This window comes from Grammomys surdaster, unplaced genomic scaffold (assembly GCF_004785775.1).
Source record: "Grammomys surdaster isolate TR1022 unplaced genomic scaffold, NIH_TR_1.0 363, whole genome shotgun sequence".
NCBI lineage: Eukaryota > Metazoa > Chordata > Mammalia > Rodentia > Muridae > Grammomys > Grammomys surdaster.
In genome coordinates, this window is record NW_021604782.1 from 4,041,025 (window position 1) to 4,053,366 (window position 12,342).

General features: G+C 44.5%; 1 pseudogene; it reads left to right on the forward strand.

Annotated features, from left to right (window-relative positions):
• The first annotated feature begins 2,281 nt into the window (after window positions 1-2,281).
• LOC114631661 lies at window positions 2,282-2,397 on the forward strand (annotated as a pseudogene).
• The last annotated feature ends 9,945 nt before the right edge of the window (window positions 2,398-12,342 follow it).

Consider the following 12,342-nt stretch of genomic DNA (forward strand, 5'->3'; position numbering starts at 1 on the left):
TCCATCATAGTTGCCCTCCTCACTCCGTTCCAGTTTGTCCCATCCCAGAAATTCTGTCCTTCGAGTGGCTGCAGATTGGAAAGAGCCTGACACGTAGAATCACAAAAGCCAAGTATCCACCTGTAGTGTCCATCCAAGCTTCAAGGAATAGAGGGCAGAAAGAATGCTTGGACCCAACAATGTGGAATGGGCTATAAAATACTGCCTTCGGGGCACATCACGGCTGCTACTAGTGCATCCACAGCAGCTGCCGTAGCCTGCAAAGGGTCTGCGCAAGACAGAACTGGTAAACACCGAGTCAGAGATGGGGAAGGGACTCACAGGGCCCCATTCTACACAAGGGGAACCAAGTGCATTGGGGAGCTGCATGGAGTGAAGGCAGCATTGTCTTCAGTGATGTCGTCACTGGTGAGTTCTCACCCTGCAGTGCACAGCTTCACACTGGTGCCCAGGACATCTACCCTGGTTAAACGCAGTGAGTCACAGAGCAAAAGCAAAACCAACGCAAGAAGATATGAACATCTGATGGAGACTTGGGAGGAGGTGGGATTGGTAGGAGTGGGAAGAGGGTTAGGGTATAGAGGGGACGGGTGAAATAGCTCAGTGAATAAGGGCCCTAGAGGCCAAGCCTCAACCTGAGTGTTATTCCCAGAACCTACATGATGGGAGGAGAGAACCGACCCCCACACACTGTTCTCTGACCTTCACACGTGCACTGTGTCACGAGCATTCCTATACATAGTAACAAATGAATGACTACATAAATGTTTACAAAAGAGAGGATGTAGAGACGAGTATGACCAGGATGTATCTTACACATATATGGAGTTGTCAAAGAGTAAATCGATGTAGAAACCCCAAGTGTCCCTGATCATTCGCTTACTAGGTCAAGCCTTAGTTTCCTTGTCTGTCAAGTGACAACTTGCCCAGAAGAGTTGTTAAGACTTGGAGTGACGTGTGCAAAGGGACACGGGCGTTATGAAAGGGTTCCCTGGTCTCCTGAGCACTGTTCTCCAGGATTGTCTTCATCTGTAACTTCCTCCACTGATCTTGCAGCTCTCTCTCTGCCCCCTGGTAATTCTCAGTAACAGGAGGTTACGGTAAGAGAATGGCTCCAGGCTACTCAGGTCATACAGGGCCTGATTTAAGTCACCTGGCCAAAGTGACACGCTGCATCTGTTCCTCTTTCCTACTCAAAGTGGGATTTTCCTAATGTCATTCAAATATTGCCACCAGGGAGACAGACACATTCTAGAGGAGGCAATAACCTGCGAGTTTGAAAAATTAGCTATAGTAGAGTTGGGCATCGTGGCTCACATCTGTAATCCCAGAACTAGGGAGGGTGAGGTAGAAGATTGGTATGAGTTTGAAGCCAACTTGGACTACATACCGAGTTCCAGAAAGCTAGGGCTACAGAATGAGATACTTTCTCAGAAAGCTAAGAAAAATAATGAACTTTAACTATAGTAGCATATATATTCACAGAAGGAAATTGTCTAGTTATTGTTAGTTGTATTGGCCAAATTGTAGCTAGATTACCTTTTGGGTCCAGAATTAGTAGCCTTACTGGGAGGTGGAATGTCTTTACATTTGCAAGTTAGGTTTAAATACTTATTTGAGTTTTGCTTGATCCTAAGAGTAACCTAGAGTGCACAAGGAAGTGCTGTTTCCTTGCCTCCGTTGACAGAGGATGAATCTCCCCAGGAGATTCTTATCAGGCAACTTGGGAAAACGCTGATTTTGTGTCTCTTGGAATTTTTTTTGATAGTTGTGTTAGGATTCTTATTTCTCAGTATATAATTAATAATACATCCACATCACACATCTTTGTGTGTGTGTGGCAATATACAAGTGTACACTGTGTTTATGTAAATGTGTGGAGTGTGCACGTAGGCATGCATATGCGTGTGTCTGCATCTGTACACTCTAAAAGTTAAGACTCTTTCCTCTGTAGGTCAGAATAACAAATTTAGGATATGGGGTTATGAAGTTAATTCATCCTCCAGAGTCTCCCTGTTTATTCCTTACTTATAAAAACAAAAAAGGAAGATGAACTCCCTTGCTTTTCCTCATTCCCCAGAAGGCTTTGCTCAAAGAAACAATTCCTTGTGTCTACAGAAGAAACTGTGACTATTAGAAGCTGGATTACCATTTCAATGGCTTCTGACATTGAAGGATTTTCAAACCATTTCAGTAGGGCTGATTTGAAGATTCAGACTAAAAGCAGACACTGTAGTGGGTGTCCCTCTACATGGTCTCATTTAAATTCAGAGCAGTTTTCTCTGCCCCTAAAAGGGTTGCAGGTGTAGCTGCTATGCCACACGTGTGTCGGTAGGTGGCAGAGAGGCTATGTCACCACTCAGCATTCTGACCTGTGGACATCTGTATCTCAATACTCCCTGAAAAACCAAGCCGGAGATGAGCATCAGACCAGCTCCAGGCAGGCCTAGACAGGAAGCTCTTCTGAGATGATGACCAGTCCAGTGCTGCACAGGCCCAAAGTGCTCCCAGGGAGCCAGAGACTAGAACAACCATGCACTGAGACTGTGGGCCCTGGTGTGAGTGAGCCAGATTCAGATGACCCTTGCACGGGGCCCCAGTGGGTGGACCTGGGCAACGAGTGAGCCTAAGATGACCATCAGTTTGGTGCCATGGAGCCCAGACAGGGAGCTAGCCTGAGATAACCATCAGTTGAGCACTGCACAGGCTTGGGCAGGGGTGGGGCAGACCATGCCTGAGATGATCCTGGCCAAGTGCCATAATTCACAAGCGGGGCATTGCACTCCTGAAACCACTCGTGAGATGACACCAGGCACTCAGAGACCACAGGCGCTACTAAGAGGAGCAAGGAAGTGGTAGAGAAATGGCAGAGAAAGAGAAGCAGAAGAATAGTGCGCATGAAGAGAGGCAGAACTGGAGACTTGAGGGTAGTGAGGAGCGGCCTGATGTGGGGAGCCTGTGATGCCACCTGGGACCATGGTGGAGTCCTGGCCTGGGCTCCCACTGGGGTCCATGTCTGGGTCTGTGGCCCTATAGCATTGGGGGTATATTGCCACCAAAGGCCAATCAGTCATCTCTGGTCTGGGCTGCCACCCAAGGACATGTTGATGTCTGAGGGCTGTGTAGAGATGGCCCTGCCGCTTACCTGGCTATCCTGGGAAAGCTGGCCCTGGGAGTGTGAGAGCAGGAGAGCTGAACCCATCCCTAACCAGCTGCAACACTAGGGAGAGCTGGCTCCTTACATTGTCCAGGAAGCACAGTAGAGTTGCCCCTGTTTTTGAGAGTTCTGGGTGAGCATGCCCCAGATATCTGCCTGGGAGAGCTGGCCCTGCCACTCATCTCCCATGTGGTGGCATGGCTGAGGGAGAGAGACCTTTTCTCTCTTTCCCTTCACAGGGGGGAGATCTGGTCATGGGGTCATGAGAGCAAGAGAGCTGGCCCTGCTCCTCACCTGCTGCAGGACTCAAGAGAGTGGGCCCTGCCCCTTGCCTGGGCAGTACAGTAGAGCTGGCCCTGGTGGTGTAGGCACAGATGAGTAGCCATGAGAGCGAGATAGCTGGCTCTGCCCCTTGCTAACAGTGGCAATGGATGAGCCAGCCAGGGCAAGGCAGGAGATCTCCCCACACTGGTGTGAGTACATAGAGCTGGCTGGGCTGACCAGCTCTGATACCTCTCAGGCCCAGTTTCAAGTCTTTGAGTTGGCCCATTTCAACATCTATCCCATCAATGAACTGCTGGAGTACATGAAGGGGTTGGTTCTACAGATCCAAAACTGCAGGATCTCCAGGACACAGGGCAATGACAGGATATCCTAGAGGAGTGCTAGTGGGATTCCAGTATTGATAGTGTAGCAGAAGGCAGAGGCCTTGTACCAGACCAGTGACTCATTGCAATGAACATTTGCAAGTTAAAGAAGTGTGGACAGAAGGATTTACTGTGGGACTCACTCACACATTACAACTTCCACAAGGAGGTGTTTTTTTTTCCTCTATTGGGGCAGGAGGTTTTAATGGTGGAAGGTGGGTATGAGGGGGAGAGATGAGTGGGATTGGGGTGCATGATGTGAAAGTCACAAAGAACCAATAAAGAGTTAAAAAGCAAGTTCACAGCAGTTTTGTGGGGGAATTGCTACCATCGTTTTGTGGATGTGCAAGTGAAGGCTGTGCTATCCACATCGGTAACCTTTCTTAGGTTATGTTTGATAATATGTGGGAACTTTGGAGAAATGTATCCCTAGGATGCTGCCATGAAGTGCTGTGGCTTCTCTAAAATCCTTTACAAATCGTCCTTAGCCCTGGAATGAAGCTTCTCAGAGTCTAATACATTGACTTGGAGTGGACTCTTTTTTAAAATTTTTGACATTAACAATTAACTTTTCTATTGTGAGTGGTTAACACACAGGGACTCTTGTGGTGACATGGGAAGAAAGTAGGCTTTCGTAGTGAGGCTAAAAAAGAAATACTATTTAGGAGTCACATGGCTTTGATTAAGACACTGATGTTTTCTAAAGCCCAGCCTCTAAAAGATGAAGGCAAGAGTGTCTGATTCACTCTTCAGGCATGAGCGGGTGGAGGAAGCGACTGAAGAGTCTAAGTGTCAAGCTCATGGCTAGTACTTACTTTTGTCTTCATTTTTTACTTCTCATCACCATTTGAATACCCACCTATTATCACACATTTTCTTCTCAGACTTTCTGCTAACTTTTCCACAGCTATCATCTTTCTTAGTGATAATATTGAAATATATACATGATGTGGGGCTAGCAGTAGAACATAGCAGGAGAAAACACGCCTGAAGGCTTGGGTTGACTCCCTAGCATCAAATACACACATGTATATGTAATAAGTACTATTTATTGTCTTGCACATGCTTTATCTTTGAATTCTCAGCTCAGAATTACAAGGACAATATTATTACTAACATGTCTAGTTACAGAAAGGGCAGCATCTAAACCCAATAACTTTGAGTAGCTTTGTGTAGAACTGTAGAACAGAGACTTCTAACTGGGTTGGTGAACCAGAGGAGACAGGAAGAAATAAGTTGTAAGCTGAGTCTGGAAGCCTGAGCATTTGCCTAGCGTGAATGAAGCTCAGGTTCAATGCCTAGTGTGCATGTATGAGGGGGTAGGATGGAAAAACTTCTACTTCTATAAGGAACAAATCCGGTAGGACTCTTCATTCACATTCAGCAAGACCTTACAAGAGCAAAACATGTACACGTGCCATGCTTCTGGGTTGTTGGCGTGGCTCAGGTCTATAGTTTCTGAGCCTGACATTCTGATTTTTCATACTGGTCAGGATTTTTTTTAAAGATTTATTTATTTTATTGCATATGAGTATACTGTCCCTGTCTTCATGCACACCAGAAGAGGGAGCCGGATCCCATTGCAGATGGTTGTGAGCCACCATGTGGTTGCTGAGAATTGAACTCAAGACCTCTAGAAGAGCAGTCAATGCTTTTAACTGCTGAGCCATCTCACCAGCCCCACTGATCAGCTTTTATTTAGTACCTAATACTACTTAATATTAAATTACACAGTAAGATATTTGCTCGTTATCTATTTTCCGCCAATAAAATGAAAAACAAAACAAAACAAAACAACAACAACAACAACAACAAAAAAACTCTAAAACAGAGCAAAGCAAAACAAGACACCAGGGCGACAATTCCATGGAGTCTCTGTTTTGTTCCTGATGAATCTCTTTAGGCTACTACTACCAGGTGCAAAATAGATGCTTACGAATAATTTTGAATAAGTGAATGAAGGAACAGCTGACAATCTTGTTTTGTGAGTTACACACAGCCATTCGATACTTGAATGTTTTTCACCATATTTCACTTAACACAGATTTCATGCTTATATCTACCAAGTGCCCCCCAGACCCTGGGATTGGAGCAGGGAGTTGGTATTATACATCTCATCCCTGCAAGAAGTTGTGAAGGCCACTGACTGAATTGGTTGTGCTTGTGTTCCAGTTTCTGCATATGGCAGACATCCAGAGGTGCTTGTTAGGTGAAAGAGTGGTTCAGCCTGTGAGGACAGCTGGCTGTCTTATAATGTGCAAAGGAGGAGAAGGAATCACATGGTTTTGACTCAACATTGCAAGTAAAAAGCCAGGTTTGTGAGCAAGCAGGGAGACACTTCTTTAGCGATAACCAAGACAGGCCACAGGTTGCTTTGGGCTTTCATCTGACTCTATGTCCTTTGAGGGCAGGCTCATGTCTGTTTCTAATCTCAGTGTCACTAGCACCTGTGCATGACCTGGCAGAGAACAGTGGGAACTCAATCCACTCATGAGCTTTGTGAATGAATGGCTTCCAGTGAGTGAGTTTTATACAAGTGTTTATGGCAAACTTCCGTGAGCATTTTACCCACTGTGAGATACCAGGTTCCCAGTGTTTCAAACTCAGTGCAGGACAGTGATTGCCTTGCACTTGACCCTGCCCCTTCCCCTTTTGGGATTTGCAAACCAAACATTCATATAGCTTTCCATTTCCCGGTGACCTGGCTTGTGTTAATGGCCACCCAAGGTGGGCGATGGTACTTAAAGCTTTTGCTCTTTGGGTTTGAGTATTGGGCTGTCTGGTCAGTTTTCATGCATTCACACAAGCAGCCAAGAAAAACACTAATTTGCTGACTTAAGATGATTTTTCAACATGACTGGATTAAGAAACACGAGGGCATCAATAAAGGACAACTTTCTATCTCTGCCTATGAGCATTCACAGGGAGGATAAACTGAGGAGGGAAGACGTCCTTTGCAGGAGAGCAGCACTACCCTCCCATGGGTTGGGGTACCAAGCTGAAAAAAACGGGCAAAGGGTGCAAACCAGCAGTAGAGCAGAATCCATCTCTCCCTGCTTCCTGATTTGCTCAGATATGAGCAAGCTTCTGTAGCCACAGATATATGACCCTCCTACCACCATGCCCTTCCCACCAAGATGGGCTGTATTCCCTTAAACAGGGAGTCAAAAACAACTTTGCCCATTGTGTTGCATTAGCCAGGCGTGTTTTCATGTTATCACTTTCTTCTCACTATATTTTTGGGTAGATATACAATAAATGGAACTTGCAGGCTCTAGAGTCACCTGCTTGGGTTCAAATTCCAGCTGTAGCACTTACTAGCCATATGATCTTGGTTCAGTTGCTAAATTTTGTGCTTTATTATTCTCACCAGCAAAATGACTATAATAATCATATGCATTATTAGTATGTATATTTGTGTGCCTCCCATGGAATAGTACCAGTCATGTGGGCACTGAATAAATGTTAATTATTTGACCAAGCATCTATCAGTTACATGTACAAAACACATTTTCCTAGTATCTATTAGGGTGTAGGTACCTTGTTCAATGTTAGGCATACATTAAAAAATAAGACACAACTACTCCCTTCAATTTGCTTGCGATTTTAAGAAAATAAGAAAATGGGCAGTTATGGTATAGTGGTTGAGTTTGGGAAGATGGGAGTTGAAGACGCCTTGAAAGCCTACATCAATCAAAGCTCCTAACATTGTTGGCAGAACCAAAGAGGACCAGAGAACACAGTTCCAGCTGATTCTAGAAGGGCATCCTGACACTGAACACTTGCAGTTCAAGCACATTCCAGAGAAAGGACTAGCCTGCGCAAATACTGTTTGGAGGCCGAAGGAGGCAGAGTCCATGTTCAGTCCGGCTCAAGTTTGACTGTGACACAGGTATGACCTGAGGTGTGGATAGAGAATTGGAGGCCAGATCAAATGATATCCCGAAGGTCAGTGTTTTCCAGAATTTACTGTGTTGATACTTGTCTTAGTTAGGGTTTCTATTGCTCTGAGAAAATGTCATGGCTACAAGGAAGTTTGTGGGGGGGACGCCTTATTTCATTTTACAACTCTTTTACATCACTTTTTTTTACATCACTTAGGTGAGTCAGAGCAGGACCTCAAGGCAAGAGACTAGAGGCAGGAACCAGAGCAGAAGCTATGGAGGGGTGCTGCTTACTGGCTTACAACTCATGGCCTGCCCAGTTTGCTTTCTTATTGTACCCAAACCAGCCCAGAGATGGCAGTGCCCACAGTGAGCTGGACCTTTCTACATCAATCATCAATCAAGAAAATGCCTCACACGCTTGGTACAGGCCACTCTGGCATTTTCTCAATTGAGGTTTCCTTTTCCTAAAACCTCAGCTTGTGTCAAGTTGACCTAAAACTAGCCAGCACAACAGTCTATCTTGAGCCTTCAATAAGGTGCACACTATGAGAGTCTGTTCAGCCATCATGTCTCCAAGTGTCGCTGCTGTTGATAGGGGACATCTAAGGAGCATGAGCATAAGATGCTGTAGAACACCGGAAGCTGTTAGAAAGAAAAGAGGAGAAATAAGCAGGAGAGATCGAAGGGTTACCTCTTCCTCCCTCAGCCTTTCCCTTTTCCTGGGTGATCTGGGACATTGCAGTCTACTGCAAAAAGCCCTTCCTCTGCCCAGGGAGTGCTTTGCCTCAAAGTGGATGCTTCGCCTTCCTCTGAGATAAAGCCTGCACTTGCTTTTGTGTTTCCATGAAAGACAGGCTCATTAGAATGTTTCTCAAGCAGGTCAAGGAGACCTCCTGCCTGGATATTATTTGGAGATGTTCTTTGAACAGTCTCTCCTCCTTTATAGGCAGTGACCAATGTGGACTGGTAAAGTTGGAGACAGTGTTGGAGATGGGACAAAAGCATTTTTCAAATGTCACAGTAAAGACTGATTTATCTAGTTTACACTGATAGATGGTAAACCTGGGAGGATTTTTATTTAGAGTGGGGTATTTTCTTGGTTTTACAACTTTAGAGCCATTTTAATGAATGGTTATTAGAATCAAAGGAGAGAGTTTCTAGACAGTGAGAGGACTGAAGAGTCTCTTGACTGTGTTGATAATTAGCATCACCAGTGAGGGGCAGATGGACAGTATGCACTTCAGATGTGATATGTTGACAAACTCTGTGTCACTAATGTCATATCACAGTTGGAAAATCATAACCTGGATGCGTTCATGAGAAAATATCAATGTCTTATAAAGAACTTGGCATTGTGCCTCAGCTTCTGAGAATGAATCTGTGTCATATCTGATACAAGAGTCTTTGTTCAGGGTGAGGCCTTATCGAACAGGGTGGGAGTTTGGATCATATAATACCAGTAGACCTGGAAGTGGATTTCAACTCTAAGTCCAATCAGTCAGTCGTTTCTGAGCAATGGAGACCATAGCTAGCTGAGCACTGAGACTTGAGTGAGGATCTCTCACTCAACATTGTGTGACACACGAACTTCCAGGTGGCAAAGCAAACTGACGCCCTGGGCAAGAGGCCCACGAAATGTCAAGTCTGCACTCTCTCATGTCCAAAGCAGCTGATTATAGTCTGTGTGCTTCTTATAATAAATTGCCACTGAGTCTGATAGCTTCTAGTGAGTTCAGTGAGTCCTTCTTGAAACTCATTAGAACTTCCAAAAGTTTAGAGAACCCCTTGGTTTGTAGTTGGTATTAGATGGAAGTACAGCACTAAGGACTCTGCCCTTAAAAATGCTCTTAACTCAGTAAGCAGAACAAGCCAAGAGAGAAAGTTTTTCTCAAAGAAAGTGGATGATACTCTTTAAAAACTGTGCATATCATAAAAGGCAAAGGAAAGCTGAGGACCTCTCCTAGGGGAGGCAAGACTAAGGGGACATGGTAGCTAAGTGCTAAGCATACGCTTAGGCTGCGTTTGGAATGGGAGCAAAGAAAGCTCTATAAAGGATGTTTGAATCCATCAGTAAAATTGGCAAACAAAAAGTAGATTGAAGTAAAGAATTAGATCTATGCTAGACTGGCAGAAACCAGTTACTGCGGTTTTACAGGAGAGTGCCCTTACTCCCCTTAGTGAATGCACACCGGAGCATTTAGAGGTAAAGGGTCCTAATGTTTCAGATGGTTTATAAAAATTATATACAGAGAAAAAGAGAGTAAAGGATACAGCAAATGGCACAAAATACCAACATGAGCCTGAATGAAGAACAAATGGATTTTCTTTGTGCTACATTGCAACTTTTCAAATTATTTCTTTTTTCAAACGAGGAGTTAAATAAAATACAGGCCCTCACCCAGCTCTCAGGGCTTGGTTTCTGAAAGCTTTTTCCAGCAGGCTGGAGCTCCTGGGATAAAGAGCTTGTTCTACGACTAGAGTAAGGAAAGGGTGATGGAAGATGAGTTTGTGGCATCTCATGGTACCAGAAGATAAGTGTTGAAGTCCTCACAAACAATATGGCTGACGAGATGGCTCAGTAACAGAGGATATACCTGTCACAAAGCCTGATAAGCTGAGCTCAATTCCCCGAATCCACATGGCAAAGAGAAAACTGACTCCCAGAAGTTGTCCTCTGGCCTCCATAAACATGTTGTGGCATACATGCAATTGTACATGCATAGGTACACGCATATAGAATATATGAATTAAACAAATGAACAACTAAATTGATAGGATATATCAACTGTTTTAGAGACACCAGCCAATCCAATGGCTCAAGCTTGAATAATTATTCAAACAGAATAAACTAGTGCTAGATTTTAACCTGAAATAGAAAGCAAAAGCTCTTGGTTTATGATAATGTATAATATGATCCATTAAATAAATGGAGAGGAGATATACATTTTGCTGCAAACTGCAAACAATTAATGTAGATATTCTGTCCTGGTCAGGGGGATGGCAACATAACCTTACTCTTTAGGTGTGAACTATATACTGTGACTTCCAGCAAAGATGGTTTGCAGTTGGATAGGAAAAGAGTAACCTTACAATAGAGAAAACTGTGACCACAATCTCAACTAGGTGAATAATAAAGTCACTATCAACAGTGGTAAATCATGCTGAACACTAGATGACTTTCAAACTGTGTGAGAAAATAATGCTCGAACGCCAGTGCAGTTTTGAAGAAGACTTGAGGCAGATTCCAGCAGAGGGGCACCCTATTCAGGAGTACTCTTCAGAACTGTCAAGAATGTCCACCAGGAGAATTTGAAGGGCTGTTCACAACCAGGAGTAATGTGCTACCTTGAAAGGTATCTAGGAGCAGAGAAAGACCTTAGAGCACCTCAAACTTGATGCATCCATTTGAACAAAGGTGCTACTTTACTGTAAGATGACACCATCAAGGGAAGCTGGCGAGGCCAGAGTGCAAACTCTGTGCCACTGTTTGACAGACAAACCAAGAATCAAGGTGATTTTAAAAATGATGCTGGCATTAGGTTAACTTCCTGGGAGTAGGGTAGATAGAAGCTGTTCATTGTTGCTAGTGGTTGGACATTACTGAATATCCTTTGGTTGATTCCTTGCTTCCTTGGCCAGATACGTCTTTGCCAAAATCTTGAGGATTAATCTCCTTCTCTCTAGGACCCTGAGCCAGCATAGAGCCTGGCCTGGCTAAGTGCCCACAAAAGCTGAATGAGTAATGAGGCTCAGCCACTGCTTACACACAGAATAGTAAAATAGAATCCTTCCTTGTTCACTTTCAAGGAGTCTTCATGACCCAGCCCTTGTTATCTATCATGAATCAACAAATATTTACCCTGGGCACTGTATCACACGTGTTAATGATTCATCCTTCCTATTGACCTGGTCCTTCAAAGGGAGGCCTTGTGGCTTCCCTGCTGCTGAAAGGAAAAGCAGAGCAGTCTAGAGTTTTAAGGTACATGCTGGGGGGCAAGAGGGTGCTTTCTGTTATACCATCAGGTGAGAGGATCAGGTAACAGTGTCAGACAATAGCCAGGGCTGCCTGCTGTTTTTTCAAATATGTACTGGCTCCCTGCCTCTGCCCAGACCCTGAGAAACCTCTGTAGAAAGACCCATCTGGGCTGGTACCTCCTCCTTTGTGTTGGGGCTTTCCCTAGTCTATTTCATTTCCTCTTATTACTTTCCCTTGTTGGCTGCTGTATCCTAGGCTTGATCTTTGAGCAGCAGTTCCTAACTTCTTTATACCAGATGCAGCATCATGGCAAACAGCCTGTGTTAAAGACACTCTGTGCTGGGCATGGCTCTGGGGCTTCCCATTATATTTTCTTTTGGAAGGCCAGGTTCTGAAGACCAGGGAACTTCCAGGGCAAATCAAAGAGCAGCTCTTGAAAAGGGAGAAAGAACAACAGTGCTCTCGCTCTTGGCCAGGTGTTTTGCATGGATAAATGTGCTGATGATGTGTGCAGTCTCTACTCTTGGAGGCTGAAGCAAAACTATTGTGAGTTTGAAGACAGCCTGGACTACATAGTGAGTTCAAGGCCAGCCTAGGCTACACAGTAAGATCTTGTCTCAAATCCAAACCAAGCCAAGCCAAGCCAAGCCAAGCCAAGCCAAGCCAAGCCAAGCC